We start from the raw sequence: 19,227 nt of genomic DNA on the forward strand, positions 1-19,227 counted from the left end.
GTGGCGTGGGGGCGGCCGTGGGAGCCGCAGGCTGGGGAGCGCCGCCTCGGCCGCCCGCCGCTGAGCGGCGCTCAGGCCAAGAGACCCGAGGGGCCTGAGCCTGGCGCCTGCGCTCTGGCCGACGGCTCGCCCGCAAGGGTCCGGCTCCGGGGTGCGTTGGTGGCGAGGCAGGAGCGCGGTCTTGGATGGCGGGCGCGCTTTGGCAGAGTGGCTGCCGGCCGGCGGGCCGCCCGCGGAGGAGGCGCGCCGTCGTGTCGTCGTGGGTTTGGGCCCCCGAGGCGCCTTCGCGCGTGCAGACGGGGCTTGGCCCCGGCCGTGGGCCCGACGTGGCGTGTGGGCGACGGGGATCCAGGGCTTCGGCTCGCTGCTCCCCGGAGCCAGCTTGCCGGGTTGGGCCCGCGTGCCAGGCAGGCCCCGTGCAGGGAGGGCGCTGTGGTGGGCTGGCGAGCAGAAGGCCGGGCTGCGTGGGGCCCGGGAGGCAGGCATGTGTGGCCCGGGCGAGGCCCCGAGGTGAAAAGTCGTGGTGGGCACCACAGGCCACCGAGATGGGGACGGCGACCTGAGCAGGGTGTGGAGAGGATGGGCGGGCCGGGCGGCCGGGGGCTGTGGGAAAGGACAGCGTGTTGGACGGTGTGCCGCCCGTTGCGCAGGCGTGGCGCTCCAAGAGCGAGGCGCTGTGCGCCAGGCAGAAGTCGGAGGGTGACCCGTGGAGGGCTTTGCTCACGCAGGGTCGGGTGGGGTGGGGTGGGGTGGGGTGGGGGAGGGGAGTGGGAGTGGGAGTGGGAGCGCGAGTGGGAGGGAGGGCTACACAACCCCCCTAATGGGGGGGCTCGTGTGCGGAGGGGGAAGGGGAGAGCAGGCGAGGAACGATGGGGCGCGAAGTCCTGAAGCCCCCGCGTGTGGGGTCCGGTGGGAAGGGTGTGTGAGTGAGTGGGCGGGGGCGCGCGCGCTGTGTCGGGAAGGCCGGTTGCCAGTGGGTTCGAGGCGCTGGGGCAGCCTCCTGGGCTGAGTGCGCCAGGCCCGCGCAGCGGCGGGCGTGAGAAGCGGGTGGGGTGGAGAGGCGTGCGTGTAGGGGCCTGGAGTTTGGCGCGGCGGCCACAGGCCGGAGCGCCAGCCCGGGCCGGCCAGGAAGGCGGCCAAGGGCGGCGCTCGGGTGTGCGGGAGGCCCGGGTAGGCGGGCGTTGGTTGGGCGGGCCAAAAGGTCGGCGTGTCAGGAGTGGGATTCGAACCCACGCCTCCAGGGGAGACTGCGACCTGAACGCAGCGCCTTAGACCGCTCGGCCATCCTGACGGCGGGCCTGGGCGCGTGGCCGCTCGCCTGGCTGGGAGCCGACGCGGCCGGCGGGGCCCTTGGCCGCCCGCGGCGCCTGGCGGGCGTCTTTGTGGGCGCGCCACGGACGGGACGCGCGCGCCGGCCGACGGGGAGCAAGGCCAGCGGACTCGCCCGGCTCCACCGCCGCCGCCGCCCCGTCGCCCACCCCGGGCGCCGGCCGGGACAAGGCCGCGGCCCGGCGCGCGCCCCCCTTCTCCTCGCCGCCTCGCTGGCCCTCTCGAGAGGGCCTCTTCCTCGCGGCGCGATCTCCGCACGGGAGGCAAGAGGCGGCGCAGACTCGGCATTTCCAGCCGCCGTCGCCGCCGCCGCCAGGGCCGGGCGCGCGGTCGGGGTCGTGTGCGGGCCGCGGGCCGCTTTGCTGGATGACGCGGTCGTTTGGCTGTCGGGTCGGATGGGGCACACGTGCCGGGCACCGGTGGCGGGCAGGGCCTCGAGGGCGGGGGTCGGCGTCGGCAGGCAGCCGGAGAGCGGTCGGGCGCCGGGGCGGCCGCCGCCGTCCTCGTTAGTATAGTGGTGAGTATCCCCGCCTGTCACGCGGGAGACCGGGGTTCGATTCCCCGACGGGGAGGCAAGACGTCCCTTTTTGGTGGCTGGCGCCGCTCTGCGTCCGGCCGCTTGCCCCCGAGGGCCCTTCTTCGCCCTGCCGCGCCCCGCCCTCCAGCCCCCGAGGGCGCTTCTTCGCCCTGCCCCGCCCTCCAGCCAGGCGCAGGCCGCCAACCCGTGCCCGGCCTGCCCACGGGGACCCCTCCCCGAGGCCCCCTCGCCGTCGGGCGGCGGTCGTTCGGCACGGCCGAGCCAAGGCTTCCTCTGCTCCCCGCAGCGCCCGACGAGCGGCCCGCCCCCAGCGGCTGGCGCACGGGGCTCCCTGCGACGCGACGCGACGCGCGACGCGCGCTGCACAGCTGCACAGCTGCCGGGACGGGCGGCGGGTGGGTCCTCTCTCGGTGCGCGCAGCTGCCTCGCCGAGCAGCCTGTGGAGAGGGGCTGGGGCGAGCCGGACGGTGGAGGGCGGGCGCCCGGCCGGGGCTTTGGCGGGGCGGTCGGCGTGGGAATGGCGGTCGCTTGGTGGCGCGGCAGCGAGGGCGCCCCCCAGAGGCGGTCCGTCCCGGCGGACGAGGGCTGCCGCGTCGGGCGCGGCGCTGGCGCTGGCGCGGGGCGGCGGTTGGTGGCGCCGGTGGCAGCGCCGCGCTGCGGGCGGGCGGGGCGTCGGAGCAGGGCTGCGCCAGGCGGCGGCGGCGGCGGCGGCGGCGGCGGCGGCCGGACTGCTGTGGCGCGAGCCCCGGGCCGGCGTCTCGGGGCAGGCCGGGCTGTGCGGCGTTGGTGGTATAGTGGTGAGCATAGCTGCCTTCCAAGCAGTTGACCCGGGTTCGATTCCCGGCCAACGCAGCGGGCCGACCTTTTGCCGAGCTGCGGGGCCCTCCCGCCCCGGAGGCGGGCGGCGGGCGGCGGGCGTGCGGCTGTGCGTGTGTGTGTGTGTGTGTGTGTGTGTGTGTGTGTGTGCGTGTGTGCGCGCGCAGCGTTTTGAGGGCGCGGCGAGCAGGAAGCCGGCGAGGGCGCGTGCCTGGGCCGGGGCGGCGGGCGGCTGGCCTGCGCAAGGCAGGGGGCCCCGGCGGCGAGGGAGCGGCGAGCGGGCGGGCTGCGGGCCCCGGGTCCAGGAGGCGCAGGCGAGGCGCGAAGCCCGACGCTCCCTGGTGGTCTAGTGGTTAGGATTCGGCGCTCTCACCGCCGCGGCCCGGGTTCGATTCCCGGTCAGGGAAGCCTTTCTTCTTCCTCTCCGCCCGCCCGCCTGCCGGCCGCCCGACCTCCGCCTCCCCGGCGCGGCGCGGGCGGCCGCGACCCCTCCCCCCACCACGCACACTTTTAGCCCGCGCCGGAGCTCGCTCGCTTCGCCCCTCGCCCCCTGGCCTCGGCCTCCCGACAAGGCCACCCGCCACGTCCAGCCCTGACCCTGCCACGCCCCCTCCACCCCTGCCAACGGCAGACCTTTCGGCCCCCGCTCGCCCCCTGGGCGTCTCCCCTCCTCCTCCTCCTCCTCCTCCTCGGACGCTCGCCTCGCTTCCCCTCTTCCTCGGTGGCTGGGGCCGCCTCTCTCCCGCCGTGGCCGCGGGCGCACAGCCCCGCCGCCGGCCCCCGCACGCGCTTCGACTCTCCCGCAGCCTGGCTTCGGCCGCGACAGTTTCGCGGCCCCCAAGCCGCCCCTTGGTCCCTCCCGAGGTGGGGCCGCCGGTGGGGGCTGGGGCTGGGGGTGCGGGCGGGAGGGGGCAGGGGTCTCCCTGGACCGGTCGGGCCACCTGCCGAGACCTGTGGTCCCTGGCCTCGCCCCTCGCGCCAGCCAAGGCGCCGGCAGCTTTCCCGCCGCCGCCTGCCGGGTCCTGGGCCCGCTGCGTGTCCCGGGGGCCCGGCGATTGGGCGCCAGGGGCGTCTGGGTCTCGCGCGGGCGTGGGAGCCGAGGGCCCGGCCGCGGCGCCCGAGAGGCGGAGATGGGCCAGTGACCCTCGACCCGTCCGTCCGTCGGGCTAGCGAGACCAGCCCGCCGCGGAGGAGACAGAGCAGGGAGCTACAGGAGGCCGTTCCGGAAAACGCCACGGGCAAGCAGGTGGGGAGGGGCTGGGGGCGGACGGGTGGCGGGGGTGGCCAGCGTTTTCTTCCAGTGGCCTCAGCGACGCTCCGCGTCCTATGGCCAAGTGGCCGGGGCGTTCCCCGGAACTCTTGCCTCCCCCACGCCCCTCCCCCCACCGAGCTGGGACTTTGGACGGCGTTCCCCTTCCCGCCTCGGCGTCCACCCACGCCATCCCTCTCTCCAGCCCCGCATCCATCTTCTCCTGCGGCTGCTCCCCAAAGGAGATGGCAGCTCTCCGGCCCCTTGCCGCCACGACGGGCGCGCCGCCGTGAGCCAGCGGAGCTGAGTATCTGTCCAGGGACCGGTTCCGGCCGAGGCAGAGGGGAGGGCCGAGCCGATGAGCGGCAGGAAGCTGCCGCGGGCCCCACGCTGGACTTTGACGGAGCCGTTCTCCCCTGTGCCAAGGCGCCCCCGGTGGGCATAGGGGTGCGCCCCGTGAGCGCGGGAAGCTCCCCCACGGGCCCGGCCGGGGTGCTGGGCGTGCGCGTGCGGGGGCGGGAGACGGTGCGGGATGGAGGCGTCGGTCCCGGTGGGTGGCCCCCCACGCGGGTCAGGGCACAGGGCCAAGTGACCCCAGGAAGAGGGCACGGCAGTGAGCCGCGCGGTGGGTGGCGTGAGGAGGAGTCCCGGGTGTGCGAGCGGAGCGCCGCGGGCCCGGAGGAGGTGCGGGGCTTGCGGGAACGGGCCGCTCAGGCAGGGGCTCCGGGCGGCCAGGCCCCTTGGCCGGCACGGGTGGCGGCGGGTGAGATCTAGGGTTGGGGTGGGGACGAGGGGCCTGAGCGGGGGAGGGGGGACAGGGCCGGGGGAAGCGAGTCCTCGGGGCGGGTCGTGCGAGAGAGGACCACAGGGTCCGCGGGGTTGTTGGCGGATGGTGGGGCGGGGGGGCCTGGAGGCCGTAAGGAGCGGCGGGTGGCAAGCAGGGGCAGTGGGCTCCGGTGCGAGGAAGACGGAAGCCCCTGCGGTGGGAGAGGACGCCGGCGGGCGAGACTGGCTGTGCTGCGCTGCGAGGTGGTGAGGCTAAGGAGTAGGGTGAGAGGAGGGGTGGGGAGCGGGCAAGGGCGGGGAATGCCCCTGCCCCAGAGACAGAAACGACCTGTCCTGGGGACAGAGAGTCGCGTCTCGGGTGTGCGTTGGGGGTTGAGTTGAGAAGAGGCCAAAGGGACCAACGGAACGGAGGATCCCCGGCCGGGAAGGATTTGGAAAGTGGGGGCGCGGGGAGGAGGGGCCTGACAGGCGTCGGGGTGTTGGAGCAGTAGGGGGGTGGGGAGGGTGGAGGTGGAGGGGTTGGGGCTGGGGTGCGGCTTGGGGCTTGCAGGCTGGGGTGGCGGCGGCGGGCTTGGCAGTGTCCTCGGGGCGTCCTGGGGGCGGGGGTGGCGGCGAGGATTCGTCGTGGTGCCGGTGCTGACGCGTGGTGGACTTGGTGCTGGCGCCGGGGGAAGGGGGGGAGGGGCGGGGTGGGTGGACTGGGTGGCAGTGGCGGCGCAGGTGGTTTCGGTGGTGGAGGGCCCGGCGAGCGTTGGCAACCGATGGCGGCCGAGCGGGATCAGGTGAACACACGGCGGGCGTGCATGGTGACGATCTCGCGGAACTCTTTGGAAAGACTCGAGGGCGCGCCATCAGGACACGGGGACCCTCCGGGAGAAGGCGGTGGGTCACCCGTAGGAGCGGCACGTTCCTTCCTGCCGGCAGTGCCAACGCCGCGTAACTTGCCGGCCGGGGTCAGAGCGAGCCAGAGAGCGGGGAAAGGTGGCGGAGCGTGAGGAGGTGGGGCGTGCATGGGCCCGCGTGTGCTGCGGGAGAGTGTCCCTCGAAGGGAAACGCGTGACTCGAGCGGGGTCACGGGAAGGAAAAGAAGAGGGACAAGGAAGGAAGGTGCGCGGGCACGAGAGTGGCTGGGCCGTGAATGTGTCAGGGCACGGGGGTTTGGGGGGCGGGCGTTTGGTTCCCGGGGTGCGTGTTTGGGGGCGGAGGGGGGGGGGACTTTTGTCTCCAGGGCGAGAGCGAGGGCCCGGGGCGGGCGGAAGGTGTTGGTGTGTGGGGGCGGCCTCGAGCGCAGGAGAGAGGCAGCCTAAGCTGGACGTCGGGGCCGCGGGACCAAAAGGGGACGGGGTGCTGCATGGGCCGGGAATCGAACCCGGGCCTCCCGCGTGGCAGGCGAGAATTCTACCACTGAACCACCCATGCACCGGTGGCCGGCGCCACCAGGCGCCGCCCCAGCGGCGCTCGCCACCAGCCGCCCGACACTGGTCACGGCCCTGCGGGGCCATCTCCTCCATCCGAGCCAGTCGGCGGACGGGGCAGCTGGAAGAGAGGCTGCGGGGCCCTGGAGGGCGCTCGGGGGCGGGCGCGGTAGGAGGGGGGTGCGGAGCAGGGAGACCCGGAGGCGCGGTGGCACCTGTGCGCCGAGGCGCGGAGGAGCCGCGACAGAGCGGGGCGGCCTCGGCCCATCCCGCGCCTTGTGTCCGGCCCAGGGCCGCCGCGACCCTGCCGGCGTCGCCGGAGGAAGCCAGGAGCCGCGCCCAGCCTGGCCCGCGCTCGAGTGCCAACGAGGGGCGGCGATCTGTGGCGGGCGACGTTCCCTTCGACGACCCACGGGCCCGTGCCCAAGTCCCCTGGGCGGCGGGCTTCCCCGCGGGTGCGCTGGGCGCGTGGCCGTGCGCGGGCGCCAACGGCGCGGCCTGCCGGACGAGAGCAGGGCAGGGCAGGGCAGGGCAGGGCAGGGCAGGGCAGGGCAGGGCTGGGCAGGGCTGGGCAGGGCTGGGCTGGGCGGGAGGGCCGTGGCGTGGGGGCGGCCGTGGGAGCCGCAGGCTGGGGAGCGCCGCCTCGGCCGCCCGCCGCTGAGCGGCGCTCAGGCCAAGAGACCCGAGGGGCCTGAGCCTGGCGCCTGCGCTCTGGCCGACGGCTCGCCCGCAAGGGTCCGGCTCCGGGGTGCGTTGGTGGCGAGGCAGGAGCGCGGTCTTGGATGGCGGGCGCGCTTTGGCAGAGTGGCTGCCGGCCGGCGGGCCGCCCGCGGAGGAGGCGCGCCGTCGTGTCGTCGTGGGTTTGGGCCCCCGAGGCGCCTTCGCGCGTGCAGACGGGGCTTGGCCCCGGCCGTGGGCCCGACGTGGCGTGTGGGCGACGGGGATCCAGGGCTTCGGCTCGCTGCTCCCCGGAGCCAGCTTGCCGGGTTGGGCCCGCGTGCCAGGCAGGCCCCGTGCAGGGAGGGCGCTGTGGTGGGCTGGCGAGCAGAAGGCCGGGCTGCGTGGGGCCCGGGAGGCAGGCATGTGTGGCCCGGGCGAGGCCCCGAGGTGAAAAGTCGTGGTGGGCACCACAGGCCACCGAGATGGGGACGGCGACCTGAGCAGGGTGTGGAGAGGATGGGCGGGCCGGGCGGCCGGGGGCTGTGGGAAAGGACAGCGTGTTGGACGGTGTGCCGCCCGTTGCGCAGGCGTGGCGCTCCAAGAGCGAGGCGCTGTGCGCCAGGCAGAAGTCGGAGGGTGACCCGTGGAGGGCTTTGCTCACGCAGGGTCGGGTGGGGTGGGGTGGGGTGGGGTGGGGGAGGGGGAGTGGGAGTGGGAGTGGGAGCGCGAGTGGGAGGGAGGGCTACACAACCCCCCTAATGGGGGGGCTCGTGTGCGGAGGGGGAAGGGGAGAGCAGGCGAGGAACGATGGGGCGCGAAGTCCTGAAGCCCCCGCGTGTGGGGTCCGGTGGGAAGGGTGTGTGAGTGAGTGGGCGGGGGCGCGCGCGCTGTGTCGGGAAGGCCGGTTGCCAGTGGGTTCGAGGCGCTGGGGCAGCCTCCTGGGCTGAGTGCGCCAGGCCCGCGCAGCGGCGGGCGTGAGAAGCGGGTGGGGTGGAGAGGCGTGCGTGTAGGGGCCTGGAGTTTGGCGCGGCGGCCACAGGCCGGAGCGCCAGCCCGGGCCGGCCAGGAAGGCGGCCAAGGGCGGCGCTCGGGTGTGCGGGAGGCCCGGGTAGGCGGGCGTTGGTTGGGCGGGCCAAAAGGTCGGCGTGTCAGGAGTGGGATTCGAACCCACGCCTCCAGGGGAGACTGCGACCTGAACGCAGCGCCTTAGACCGCTCGGCCATCCTGACGGCGGGCCTGGGCGCGTGGCCGCTCGCCTGGCTGGGAGCCGACGCGGCCGGCGGGGCCCTTGGCCGCCCGCGGCGCCTGGCGGGCGTCTTTGTGGGCGCGCCACGGACGGGACGCGCGCGCCGGCCGACGGGGAGCAAGGCCAGCGGACTCGCCCGGCTCCACCGCCGCCGCCGCCCCGTCGCCCACCCCGGGCGCCGGCCGGGACAAGGCCGCGGCCCGGCGCGCGCCCCCCTTCTCCTCGCCGCCTCGCTGGCCCTCTCGAGAGGGCCTCTTCCTCGCGGCGCGATCTCCGCACGGGAGGCAAGAGGCGGCGCAGACTCGGCATTTCCAGCCGCCGTCGCCGCCGCCGCCAGGGCCGGGCGCGCGGTCGGGGTCGTGTGCGGGCCGCGGGCCGCTTTGCTGGATGACGCGGTCGTTTGGCTGTCGGGTCGGATGGGGCACACGTGCCGGGCACCGGTGGCGGGCAGGGCCTCGAGGGCGGGGGTCGGCGTCGGCAGGCAGCCGGAGAGCGGTCGGGCGCCGGGGCGGCCGCCGCCGTCCTCGTTAGTATAGTGGTGAGTATCCCCGCCTGTCACGCGGGAGACCGGGGTTCGATTCCCCGACGGGGAGGCAAGACGTCCCTTTTTGGTGGCTGGCGCCGCTCTGCGTCCGGCCGCTTGCCCCCGAGGGCCCTTCTTCGCCCTGCCGCGCCCCGCCCTCCAGCCCCCGAGGGCGCTTCTTCGCCCTGCCCCGCCCTCCAGCCAGGCGCAGGCCGCCAACCCGTGCCCGGCCTGCCCACGGGGACCCCTCCCCGAGGCCCCCTCGCCGTCGGGCGGCGGTCGTTCGGCACGGCCGAGCCAAGGCTTCCTCTGCTCCCCGCAGCGCCCGACGAGCGGCCCGCCCCCAGCGGCTGGCGCACGGGGCTCCCTGCGACGTGACGCGACGCGCGACGCGCGCTGCACAGCTGCACAGCTGCCGGGACGGGCGGCGGGTGGGTCCTCTCTCGGTGCGCGCAGCTGCCTCGCCGAGCAGCCTGTGGAGAGGGGCTGGGGCGAGCCGGACGGTGGAGGGCGGGCGCCCGGCCGGGGCTTTGGCGGGGCGGTCGGCGTGGGAATGGCGGTCGCTTGGTGGCGCGGCAGCGAGGGCGCCCCCCAGAGGCGGTCCGTCCCGGCGGACGAGGGCTGCCGCGTCGGGCGCGGCGCTGGCGCTGGCGCGGGGCGGCGGTTGGTGGCGCCGGTGGCAGCGCCGCGCTGCGGGCGGGCGGGGCGTCGGAGCAGGGCTGCGCCAGGCGGCGGCGGCGGCGGCGGCGGCGGCGGCGGCCGGACTGCTGTGGCGCGAGCCCCGGGCCGGCGTCTCGGGGCAGGCCGGGCTGTGCGGCGTTGGTGGTATAGTGGTGAGCATAGCTGCCTTCCAAGCAGTTGACCCGGGTTCGATTCCCGGCCAACGCAGCGGGCCGACCTTTTGCCGAGCTGCGGGGCCCTCCCGCCCCGGAGGCGGGCGGCGGGCGGCGGGCGTGCGGCTGTGCGTGTGTGTGTGTGTGTGTGTGTGTGTGTGTGTGTGTGCGTGTGTGCGCGCGCAGCGTTTTGAGGGCGCGGCGAGCAGGAAGCCGGCGAGGGCGCGTGCCTGGGCCGGGGCGGCGGGCGGCTGGCCTGCGCAAGGCAGGGGGCCCCGGCGGCGAGGGAGCGGCGAGCGGGCGGGCTGCGGGCCCCGGGTCCAGGAGGCGCAGGCGAGGCGCGAAGCCCGACGCTCCCTGGTGGTCTAGTGGTTAGGATTCGGCGCTCTCACCGCCGCGGCCCGGGTTCGATTCCCGGTCAGGGAAGCCTTTCTTCTTCCTCTCCGCCCGCCCGCCTGCCGGCCGCCCGACCTCCGCCTCCCCGGCGCGGCGCGGGCGGCCGCGACCCCTCCCCCCACCACGCACACTTTTAGCCCGCGCCGGAGCTCGCTCGCTTCGCCCCTCGCCCCCTGGCCTCGGCCTCCCGACAAGGCCACCCGCCACGTCCAGCCCTGACCCTGCCACGCCCCCTCCACCCCTGCCAACGGCAGACCTTTCGGCCCCCGCTCGCCCCCTGGGCGTCTCCCCTCCTCCTCCTCCTCCTCCTCCTCGGACGCTCGCCTCGCTTCCCCTCTTCCTCGGTGGCTGGGGCCGCCTCTCTCCCGCCGTGGCCGCGGGCGCACAGCCCCGCCGCCGGCCCCCGCACGCGCTTCGACTCTCCCGCAGCCTGGCTTCGGCCGCGACAGTTTCGCGGCCCCCAAGCCGCCCCTTGGTCCCTCCCGAGGTGGGGCCGCCGGTGGGGGCTGGGGCTGGGGGTGCGGGCGGGAGGGGGCAGGGGTCTCCCTGGACCGGTCGGGCCACCTGCCGAGACCTGTGGTCCCTGGCCTCGCCCCTCGCGCCAGCCAAGGCGCCGGCAGCTTTCCCGCCGCCGCCTGCCGGGTCCTGGGCCCGCTGCGTGTCCCGGGGGCCCGGCGATTGGGCGCCAGGGGCGTCTGGGTCTCGCGCGGGCGTGGGAGCCGAGGGCCCGGCCGCGGCGCCCGAGAGGCGGAGATGGGCCAGTGACCCTCGACCCGTCCGTCCGTCGGGCTAGCGAGACCAGCCCGCCGCGGAGGAGACAGAGCAGGGAGCTACAGGAGGCCGTTCCGGAAAACGCCACGGGCAAGCAGGTGGGGAGGGGCTGGGGGCGGACGGGTGGCGGGGGTGGCCAGCGTTTTCTTCCAGTGGCCTCAGCGACGCTCCGCGTCCTATGGCCAAGTGGCCGGGGCGTTCCCCGGAACTCTTGCCTCCCCCACGCCCCTCCCCCCACCGAGCTGGGACTTTGGACGGCGTTCCCCTTCCCGCCTCGGCGTCCACCCACGCCATCCCTCTCTCCAGCCCCGCATCCATCTTCTCCTGCGGCTGCTCCCCAAAGGAGATGGCAGCTCTCCGGCCCCTTGCCGCCACGACGGGCGCGCCGCCGTGAGCCAGCGGAGCTGAGTATCTGTCCAGGGACCGGTTCCGGCCGAGGCAGAGGGGAGGGCCGAGCCGATGAGCGGCAGGAAGCTGCCGCGGGCCCCACGCTGGACTTTGACGGAGCCGTTCTCCCCTGTGCCAAGGCGCCCCCGGTGGGCATAGGGGTGCGCCCCGTGAGCGCGGGAAGCTCCCCCACGGGCCCGGCCGGGGTGCTGGGCGTGCGCGTGCGGGGGCGGGAGACGGTGCGGGATGGAGGCGTCGGTCCCGGTGGGTGGCCCCCCACGCGGGTCAGGGCACAGGGCCAAGTGACCCCAGGAAGAGGGCACGGCGGTGAGCCGCGCGGTGGGTGGCGTGAGGAGGAGTCCCGGGTGTGCGAGCGGAGCGCCGCGGGCCCGGAGGAGGTGCGGGGCTTGCGGGAACGGGCCGCTCAGGCAGGGGCTCCGGGCGGCCAGGCCCCTTGGCCGGCACGGGTGGCGGCGGGTGAGATCTAGGGTTGGGGTGGGGACGAGGGGCCTGAGCGGGGGAGGGGGGACAGGGCCGGGGGAAGCGAGTCCTCGGGGCGGGTCGTGCGAGAGAGGACCACAGGGTCCGCGGGGTTGTTGGCGGATGGTGGGGCGGGGGGGCCTGGAGGCCGTAAGGAGCGGCGGGTGGCAAGCAGGGGCAGTGGGCTCCGGTGCGAGGAAGACGGAAGCCCCTGCGGTGGGAGAGGACGCCGGCGGGCGAGACTGGCTGTGCTGCGCTGCGAGGTGGTGAGGCTAAGGAGTAGGGTGAGAGGAGGGGTGGGGAGCGGGCAAGGGCGGGGAATGCCCCTGCCCCAGAGACAGAAACGACCTGTCCTGGGGACAGAGAGTCGCGTCTCGGGTGTGCGTTGGGGGTTGAGTTGAGAAGAGGCCAAAGGGACCAACGGAACGGAGGATCCCCGGCCGGGAAGGATTTGGAAAGTGGGGGCGCGGGGAGGAGGGGCCTGACAGGCGTCGGGGTGTTGGAGCAGTAGGGGGGTGGGGAGGGTGGAGGTGGAGGGGTTGGGGCTGGGGTGCGGCTTGGGGCTTGCAGGCTGGGGTGGCGGCGGCGGGCTTGGCAGTGTCCTCGGGGCGTCCTGGGGGCGGGGGTGGCGGCGAGGATTCGTCGTGGTGCCGGTGCTGACGCGTGGTGGACTTGGTGCTGGCGCCGGGGGATGGGGGGGAGGGGCGGGGTGGGTGGACTGGGTGGCAGTGGCGGCGCAGGTGGTTTCGGTGGTGGAGGGCCCGGCGAGCGTTGGCAACCGATGGCGGCCGAGCGGGATCAGGTGAACACACGGCGGGCGTGCATGGTGACGATCTCGCGGAACTCTTTGGAAAGACTCGAGGGCGCGCCATCAGGACACGGGGACCCTCCGGGAGAAGGCGGTGGGTCACCCGTAGGAGCGGCACGTTCCTTCCTGCCGGCAGTGCCAACGCCGCGTAACTTGCCGGCCGGGGTCAGAGCGAGCCAGAGAGCGGGGAAAGGTGGCGGAGCGTGAGGAGGTGGGGCGTGCATGGGCCCGCGTGTGCTGCGGGAGAGTGTCCCTCGAAGGGAAACGCGTGACTCGAGCGGGGTCACGGGAAGGAAAAGAAGAGGGACAAGGAAGGAAGGTGCGCGGGCACGAGAGTGGCTGGGCCGTGAATGTGTCAGGGCACGGGGGTTTGGGGGGCGGGCGTTTGGTTCCCGGGGTGCGTGTTTGGGGGCGGAGGGGGGGGGACTTTTGTCTCCAGGGCGAGAGCGAGGGCCCGGGGCGGGCGGAAGGTGTTGGTGTGTGGGGGCGGCCTCGAGCGCAGGAGAGAGGCAGCCTAAGCTGGACGTCGGGGCCGCGGGACCAAAAGGGGACGGGGTGCTGCATGGGCCGGGAATCGAACCCGGGCCTCCCGCGTGGCAGGCGAGAATTCTACCACTGAACCACCCATGCACCGGTGGCCGGCGCCACCAGGCGCCGCCCCAGCGGCGCTCGCCACCAGCCGCCCGACACTGGTCACGGCCCTGCGGGGCCATCTCCTCCATCCGAGCCAGTCGGCGGACGGGGCAGCTGGAAGAGAGGCTGCGGGGCCCTGGAGGGCGCTCGGGGGCGGGCGCGGTAGGAGGGGGGTGCGGAGCAGGGAGACCCGGAGGCGCGGTGGCACCTGTGCGCCGAGGCGCGGAGGAGCCGCGACAGAGCGGGGCGGCCTCGGCCCATCCCGCGCCTTGTGTCCGGCCCAGGGCCGCCGCGACCCTGCCGGCGTCGCCGGAGGAAGCCAGGAGCCGCGCCCAGCCTGGCCCGCGCTCGAGTGCCAACGAGGGGCGGCGATCTGTGGCGGGCGACGTTCCCTTCGACGACCCACGGGCCCGTGCCCAAGTCCCCTGGGCGGCGGGCTTCCCCGCGGGTGCGCTGGGCGCGTGGCCGTGCGCGGGCGCCAACGGCGCGGCCTGCCGGACGAGAGCAGGGCAGGGCAGGGCAGGGCAGGGCAGGGCAGGGCTGGGCAGGGCTGGGCAGGGCTGGGCTGGGCGGGAGGGCCGTGGCGTGGGGGCGGCCGTGGGAGCCGCAGGCTGGGGAGCGCCGCCTCGGCCGCCCGCCGCTGAGTGGCGCTCAGGCCAAGAGACCCGAGGGGCCTGAGCCTGGCGCCTGCGCTCTGGCCGACGGCTCGCCCGCAAGGGTCCGGCTCCGGGGTGCGTTGGTGGCGAGGCAGGAGCGCGGTCTTGGATGGCGGGCGCGCTTTGGCAGAGTGGCTGCCGGCCGGCGGGCCGCCCGCGGAGGAGGCGCGCCGTCGTGTCGTCGTGGGTTTGGGCCCCCGAGGCGCCTTCGCGCGTGCAGACGGGGCTTGGCCCCGGCCGTGGGCCCGACGTGGCGTGTGGGCGACGGGGATCCAGGGCTTCGGCTCGCTGCTCCCCGGAGCCAGCTTGCCGGGTTGGGCCCGCGTGCCAGGCAGGCCCCGTGCAGGGAGGGCGCTGTGGTGGGCTGGCGAGCAGAAGGCCGGGCTGCGTGGGGCCCGGGAGGCAGGCATGTGTGGCCCGGGCGAGGCCCCGAGGTGAAAAGTCGTGGTGGGCACCACAGGCCACCGAGATGGGGACGGCGACCTGAGCAGGGTGTGGAGAGGATGGGCGGGCCGGGCGGCCGGGGGCTGTGGGAAAGGACAGCGTGTTGGACGGTGTGCCGCCCGTTGCGCAGGCGTGGCGCTCCAAGAGCGAGGCGCTGTGCGCCAGGCAGAAGTCGGAGGGTGACCCGTGGAGGGCTTTGCTCACGCAGGGTCGGGTGGGGTGGGGTGGGGTGGGGTGGGGTGGGGTGGGGGAGGGGGAGTGGGAGTGGGAGTGGGAGCGCGAGTGGGAGGGAGGGCTACACAACCCCCCTAATGGGGGGGCTCGTGTGCGGAGGGGGAAGGGGAGAGCAGGCGAGGAACGATGGGGCGCGAAGTCCTGAAGCCCCCGCGTGTGGGGTCCGGTGGGAAGGGTGTGTGAGTGAGTGGGCGGGGGCGCGCGCGCTGTGTCGGGAAGGCCGGTTGCCAGTGGGTTCGAGGCGCTGGGGCAGCCTCCTGGGCTGAGTGCGCCAGGCCCGCGCAGCGGCGGGCGTGAGAAGCGGGTGGGGTGGAGAGGCGTGCGTGTAGGGGCCTGGAGTTTGGCGCGGCGGCCACAGGCCGGAGCGCCAGCCCGGGCCGGCCAGGAAGGCGGCCAAGGGCGGCGCTCGGGTGTGCGGGAGGCCCGGGTAGGCGGGCGTTGGTTGGGCGGGCCAAAAGGTCGGCGTGTCAGGAGTGGGATTCGAACCCACGCCTCCAGGGGAGACTGCGACCTGAACGCAGCGCCTTAGACCGCTCGGCCATCCTGACGGCGGGCCTGGGCGCGTGGCCGCTCGCCTGGCTGGGAGCCGACGCGGCCGGCGGGGCCCTTGGCCGCCCGCGGCGCCTGGCGGGCGTCTTTGTGGGCGCGCCACGGACGGGACGCGCGCGCCGGCCGACGGGGAGCAAGGCCAGCGGACTCGCCCGGCTCCACCGCCGCCGCCGCCCCGTCGCCCACCCCGGGCGCCGGCCGGGACAAGGCCGCGGCCCGGCGCGCGCCCCCCTTCTCCTCGCCGCCTCGCTGGCCCTCTCGAGAGGGCCTCTTCCTCGCGGCGCGATCTCCGCACGGGAGGCAAGAGGCGGCGCAGACTCGGCATTTCCAGCCGCCGTCGCCGCCGCCGCCAGGGCCGGGCGCGCGGTCGGGGTCGTGTGCGGGCCGCGGGCCGCTTTGCTGGATGACGCGGTCGTTTGGCTGTCGGGTCGGATGGGGCACACGTGCCGGGCACCGGTGGCGGGCAGGGCCTCGAGGGCGGGGGTCGGCGTCGGCAGGCAGCCGGAGAGCGGTCGGGCGCCGGGGCGGCCGCCGCCGTCCTCGTTAGTATAGTGGTGAGTATCCCCGCCTGTCACGCGGGAGACCGGGGTTCGATTCCCCGACGGGGAGGCAAGACGTCCCTTTTTGGTGGCTGGCGCCGCTCTGCGTCCGGCCGCTTGCCCCCGAGGGCCCTTCTTCGCCCTGCCGCGCCCCGCCCTCCAGCCCCCGAGGGCGCTTCTTCGCCCTGCCCCGCCCTCCAGCCAGGCGCAGGCCGCCAACCCGTGCCCGGCCTGCCCACGGGGACCCCTCCCCGAGGCCCCCTCGCCGTCGGGCGGCGGTCGTTCGGCACGGCCGAGCCAAGGCTTCCTCTGCTCCCCGCAGCGCCCGACGAGCGGCCCGCCCCCAGCGGCTGGCGCACGGGGCTCCCTGCGACGCGACGCGACGCGCGACGCGCGCTGCACAGCTGCACAGCTGCCGGGACGGGCGGCGGGTGGGTCCTCTCTCGGTGCGCGCAGCTGCCTCGCCGAGCAGCCTGTGGAGAGGGGCTGGGGCGAGCCGGACGGTGGAGGGCGGGCGCCCGGCCGGGGCTTTGGCGGGGCGGTCGGCGTGGGAATGGCGGTCGCTTGGTGGCGCGGCAGCGAGGGCGCCCCCCAGAGGCGGTCCGTCCCGGCGGACGAGGGCTGCCGCGTCGGGCGCGGCGCTGGCGCTGGCGCGGGGCGGCGGTTGGTGGCGCCGGTGGCAGCGCCGCGCTGCGGGCGGGCGGGGCGTCGGAGCAGGGCTGCGCCAGGCGGCGGCGGCGGCGGCGGCGGCGGCGGCGGCCGGACTGCTGTGGCGCGAGCCCCGGGCCGGCGTCTCGGGGCAGGCCGGGCTGTGCGGCGTTGGTGGTATAGTGGTGAGCATAGCTGCCTTCCAAGCAGTTGACCCGGGTTCGATTCCCGGCCAACGCAGCGGGCCGACCTTTTGCCGAGCTGCGGGGCCCTCCCGCCCCGGAGGCGGGCGGCGGGCGGCGGGCGTGCGGCTGTGCGTGTGTGTGTGTGTGTGTGTGTGTGTGTGTGCGTGTGTGTGCGTGTGTGCGCGCGCAGCGTTTTGAGGGCGCGGCGAGCAGGAAGCCGGCGAGGGCGCGTGCCTGGGCCGGGGCGGCGGGCGGCTGGCCTGCGCAAGGCAGGGGGCCCCGGCGGCGAGGGAGCGGCGAGCGGGCGGGCTGCGGGCCCCGGGTCCAGGAGGCGCAGGCGAGGCGCGAAGCCCGACGCTCCCTGGTGGTCTAGTGGTTAGGATTCGGCGCTCTCACCGCCGCGGCCCGGGTTCGATTCCCGGTCAGGGAAGCCTTTCTTCTTCCTCTCCGCCCGCCCGCCTGCCGGCCGCCCGACCTCCGCCTCCCCGGCGCGGCGCGGGCGGCCGCGACCCCTCCCCCCACCACGCACACTTTTAGCCCGCGCCGGAGCTCGCTCGCTTCGCCCCTCGCCCCCTGGCCTCGGCCTCCCGACAAGGCCACCCGCCACGTCCAGCCCTGACCCTGCCACGCCCCCTCCACCCCTGCCAACGGCAGACCTTTCGGCCCCCGCTCGCCCCCTGGGCGTCTCCCCTCCTCCTCCTCCTCCTCCTCCTCGGACGCTCGCCTCGCTTCCCCTCTTCCTCGGTGGCTGGGGCCGCCTCTCTCCCGCCGTGGCCGCGGGCGCACAGCCCCGCCGCCGGCCCCCGCACGCGCTTCGACTCTCCCGCAGCCTGGCTTCGGCCGCGACAGTTTCGCGGCCCCCAAGCCGCCCCTTGGTCCCTCCCGAGGTGGGGCCGCCGGTGGGGGCTGGGGCTGGGGGTGCGGGCGGGAGGGGGCAGGGGTCTCCCTGGACCGGTCGGGCCACCTGCCGAGACCTGTGGTCCCTGGCCTCGCCCCTCGCGCCAGCCAAGGCGCCGGCAGCTTTCCCGCCGCCGCCTGCCGGGTCCTGGGCCCGCTGCGTGTCCCGGGGGCCCGGCGATTGGGCGCCAGGGGCGTCTGGGTCTCGCGCGGGCGTGGGAGCCGAGGGCCCGGCCGCGGCGCCCGAGAGGCGGAGATGGGCCAGTGACCCTCGACCCGTCCGTCCGTCGGGCTAGCGAGACCAGCCCGCCGCGGAGGAGACAGAGCAGGGAGCTACAGGAGGCCGTTCCGGAAAACGCCACGGGCAAGCAGGTGGGGAGGGGCTGGGGGCGGACGGGTGGCGGGGGTGGCCAGCGTTTTCTTCCAGTGGCCTCAGCGACGCTCCGCGTCCTATGGCCAAGTGGCCGGGGCGTTCCCCGGAACTCTTGCCTCCCCCACGCCCCTCCCCCCACCGAGCTGGGACTTTGGACGGCGTTCCCCTTCCCGCCTCGGCGTCCACCCACGCCATCCCTCTCTCCAGCCCCGCATCCATCTTCTCCTGCGGCTGCTCCCCAAAGGAGATGGCAGCTCTCCGGCCCCTTGCCGCCACGACGGGCGCGCCGCCGTGAGCCAGCGGAGCTGAGTATCTGTCCAGGGACCGGTTCCGGCCGAGGCAGAGGGGAGGGCCGAGCCGATGAGCGGCAGGAAGCTGCCGCGGGCCCCACGCTGGACTTTGACAGAGCCGTTCTCCCCTGTGCCAAGGCGCCCCCGGTGGGCATAGGGGTGCGCCCGTGAGCGCGGGAAGCTCCCCCACGGGCCCGGCCGGGGTGCTGGGCGTGCGCGTGCGGGGGCGGGAGACGGTGCGGGATGGAGGCGTCGGTCCCGGTGGGTGGCCCCCCACGCGGGTCAGGGCACAGGGCCAAGTGACCCCAGGAAGAGGGCACGGCGGTGAGCCGCGCGGTGGGTGGCGTGAGGAGGAGTCCCGGGTGTGCGAGCGGAGCGCCGCGGGCCCGGAGGAGGTGCGGGGCTTGCGGGAACGGGCCGCTCAGGCAGGGGCTCCGGGCGGCCAGGCCCCTTGGCCGGCACGGGTGGCGGCGGGTGAGATCTAGGGTTGGGGTGGGGACGAGGGGCCTGAGCGGGGGAGGGGGGACAGGGCCGGGGGAAGCGAGTCCTCGGGGCGGGTCGTGCGAGAGAGGACCACAGGGTCCGCGGGGTTGTTGGCGGATGGTGGGGCGGGGGGGCCTGGAGGCCGTAAGGAGCGGCGGGTGGCAAGCAGGGGCAGTGGGCTCCGGTGCGAGGAAGACGGAAGCCCCTGCGGTGGGAGAGGACGCCGGCGGGCGAGACTGGCTGTGCTGCGCTGCGAGGTGGTGAGGCTAAGGAGTAGGGTGAGAGGAGGGGTGGGGAGCGGGCAAGGGCGGGGAATGCCCCTGCCCCAGAGACAGAAACGACCTGTCCTGGGGACAGAGAGTCGCGTCTCGGGTGTGCGTTGGGGGTTGAGTTGAGAAGAGGCCAAAGGGACCAACGGAACGGAGGATCCCCGGCCGGGAAGGATTTGGAAAGTGGGGGCGCGGGGAGGAGGGGCCTGACAGGCGTCGGGGTGTTGGAGCAGTAGGGGGGTGGGGAGGGTGGAGGTGGAGGGGTTGGGGCTGGGGTGCGGCTTGGGGCTTGCAGGCTGGGGTGGCGGCGGCGGGCTTGGCAGTGTCCTCGGGGCGTCCTGGGGGCGGGGGTGGCGGCGAGGATTCGTCGTGGTGCCGGTGCTGACGCGGGGTGGACGTGGTGCTGGCGCCGGGGGGAAGGGGGGGAGGGGCGGGGTGGGTGGACTGGGTGGCAGTGGCGGCGCAGGTGGTTTCGGTGGTGGAGGGGCCCGGCGAGCGTTGGCAACCGATGGCGGGCCGAGCGGGGATCAGGTGAACACACGGCGGGCGTGCATGGTGACGATCTCGCGGAACTCTTTGGAAAGACTCGAGGGCGCGCCATCAGGACACGGGGACCCTCCGGGAGAAGGCGGTGGGTCACCCGTAGGAGCGGCACGTTCCTTCCTGCCGGCAGTGCCAACGCCGCGTAACTTGCCGGCCGGGGTCAGAGCGAGCCAGAGAGCGGGGAAAGGTGGCGGAGCGTGAGGAGGTGGGGCGTGCATGGGCCCGCGTGTGCTGCGGGGAGAGTGTC

The 19,227-nt window shown here is 75.6% G+C and overlaps 13 non-coding genes across 13 annotated transcripts; 8 read left to right on the forward strand and 5 right to left on the reverse strand.

Moving 5' to 3' along the window:
- Positions 1–1,208: 1,208 nt before the first annotated feature.
- On the reverse strand, positions 1,209–1,291 carry TRNAL-CAG (transfer RNA leucine (anticodon CAG)). Its single transcript has one exon. It is a non-coding gene; the product is annotated as a tRNA-Leu (tRNA).
- Positions 1,292–2,647: 1,356 nt separating this feature from the next.
- Positions 2,648–2,719, forward strand: TRNAG-UCC (transfer RNA glycine (anticodon UCC)). The gene has a single exon. It is a non-coding gene; the product is annotated as a tRNA-Gly (tRNA).
- Positions 2,720–3,018: 299 nt separating this feature from the next.
- TRNAE-CUC (transfer RNA glutamic acid (anticodon CUC)) lies at positions 3,019–3,090 on the forward strand. The gene has a single exon. It is a non-coding gene; the product is annotated as a tRNA-Glu (tRNA).
- A 2,976-nt stretch (positions 3,091–6,066) lies between these two features.
- On the reverse strand, positions 6,067–6,137 carry TRNAG-GCC (transfer RNA glycine (anticodon GCC)). The gene has a single exon. It is a non-coding gene; the product is annotated as a tRNA-Gly (tRNA).
- A 1,802-nt stretch (positions 6,138–7,939) lies between these two features.
- On the reverse strand, positions 7,940–8,022 carry TRNAL-CAG (transfer RNA leucine (anticodon CAG)). Its single transcript has one exon. It is a non-coding gene; the product is annotated as a tRNA-Leu (tRNA).
- A 538-nt stretch (positions 8,023–8,560) lies between these two features.
- Positions 8,561–8,632, forward strand: TRNAD-GUC (transfer RNA aspartic acid (anticodon GUC)). Its single transcript has one exon. It is a non-coding gene; the product is annotated as a tRNA-Asp (tRNA).
- Positions 8,633–9,378: 746 nt separating this feature from the next.
- On the forward strand, positions 9,379–9,450 carry TRNAG-UCC (transfer RNA glycine (anticodon UCC)). The gene has a single exon. It is a non-coding gene; the product is annotated as a tRNA-Gly (tRNA).
- Positions 9,451–9,749: 299 nt separating this feature from the next.
- Positions 9,750–9,821, forward strand: TRNAE-CUC (transfer RNA glutamic acid (anticodon CUC)). The gene has a single exon. It is a non-coding gene; the product is annotated as a tRNA-Glu (tRNA).
- Positions 9,822–12,796: 2,975 nt separating this feature from the next.
- Positions 12,797–12,867, reverse strand: TRNAG-GCC (transfer RNA glycine (anticodon GCC)). Its single transcript has one exon. It is a non-coding gene; the product is annotated as a tRNA-Gly (tRNA).
- A 1,802-nt stretch (positions 12,868–14,669) lies between these two features.
- On the reverse strand, positions 14,670–14,752 carry TRNAL-CAG (transfer RNA leucine (anticodon CAG)). The gene has a single exon. It is a non-coding gene; the product is annotated as a tRNA-Leu (tRNA).
- A 538-nt stretch (positions 14,753–15,290) lies between these two features.
- On the forward strand, positions 15,291–15,362 carry TRNAD-GUC (transfer RNA aspartic acid (anticodon GUC)). Its single transcript has one exon. It is a non-coding gene; the product is annotated as a tRNA-Asp (tRNA).
- A 746-nt stretch (positions 15,363–16,108) lies between these two features.
- TRNAG-UCC (transfer RNA glycine (anticodon UCC)) lies at positions 16,109–16,180 on the forward strand. Its single transcript has one exon. It is a non-coding gene; the product is annotated as a tRNA-Gly (tRNA).
- Positions 16,181–16,483: 303 nt separating this feature from the next.
- TRNAE-CUC (transfer RNA glutamic acid (anticodon CUC)) lies at positions 16,484–16,555 on the forward strand. Its single transcript has one exon. It is a non-coding gene; the product is annotated as a tRNA-Glu (tRNA).
- Positions 16,556–19,227: the final 2,672 nt, after the last annotated feature.

Source organism: Equus asinus, unplaced genomic scaffold (genome assembly GCF_041296235.1).
Source record: "Equus asinus isolate D_3611 breed Donkey unplaced genomic scaffold, EquAss-T2T_v2 contig_132, whole genome shotgun sequence".
Lineage (NCBI taxonomy): Eukaryota > Metazoa > Chordata > Mammalia > Perissodactyla > Equidae > Equus > Equus asinus.